The sequence below is a fragment of the Echinops telfairi genome, unplaced genomic scaffold (assembly GCF_000313985.2).
Source record: "Echinops telfairi isolate 266 unplaced genomic scaffold, ASM31398v2 ScPeMD7_31;HRSCAF=116, whole genome shotgun sequence".
Classification (NCBI taxonomy): Eukaryota; Metazoa; Chordata; class Mammalia; order Afrosoricida; family Tenrecidae; genus Echinops; species Echinops telfairi.
Window position 1 is genome coordinate 38,329,870 of NW_022103928.1, and position 978 is coordinate 38,330,847.

Consider the following 978-nt stretch of genomic DNA (forward strand, 5'->3'; position numbering starts at 1 on the left):
TTTCATTGACCGAGTTTCAAAAATAGATACTCAGGTTTTTTTCCCTAGTCAGTCTTAGTCTTGGAGCTCTGCTCATTAACACTAACCATGAATATTAGCTGCTCATTAACACTAACCATGAATATTGTGGTTGTTACATAATTTCATGACAACTTGAAAAATAGATCTAGAAGTGGGGTCTAGCCTGTCAATCAAATCACAGCCTAATTGATGCCTCTGTGTGGGCGTGGTCTTGTCATGAGGATTCTGGAAGTTTTCTTCTCTTCCTCTTGGGAGGTTGGACACACTCTCTGTCTGCTTCACATTACTGTTGACAAGCTAAAATGGAGCCACGCTGATGGCAGACAGAGCCCTGGAGATACTCTCTGCCACTGGACCACAGGACATGGCACCCACCAGGCTGTGATCTTCCTGCATTCGGCATCATTGCATATGACGAGTCTGAAGAGGAACTCATGGGCTAATATCAGACTCATAGGCTAATATCGAACTGAGGGACTTGATCTTGACAGGGCTGGGATGTTTAATTGATGCATAATTACTTCTCGATATAAAGTTCTCTTACACATATATGAGTGTGTCTGGATTTGTTTCTCTAGTCAACCCAGCCTAACACAGATATTCATTGAGTTTTTTACATACTTCCAAATTTTAGCAAGTTGTGTCCTGTTCCATTCTGACAATTTTAAGTTACATGTTCAAGTTTGAAAATCTAAGTACTTTTAAACAGTGTTTTCCCTTCAGCTCTCAATTATACATAAAGACAGTTGTTATGTGTTGAATGACAGCCACTGAGATCCGTATAAAATTTTAGTGCATTGGTGAGGTACTTCAAGTCTAATAAGAGTACCAAGGACGGAGCATGTATACATGTACAGATAAGAGCTCGCAACACAGGGAATCCAGAACAGATAAACCCCCTCAGGACCAATAATGAGAGTAGCGATACCAGGATGGTAAGGGGAAGGTCGGGGGAGA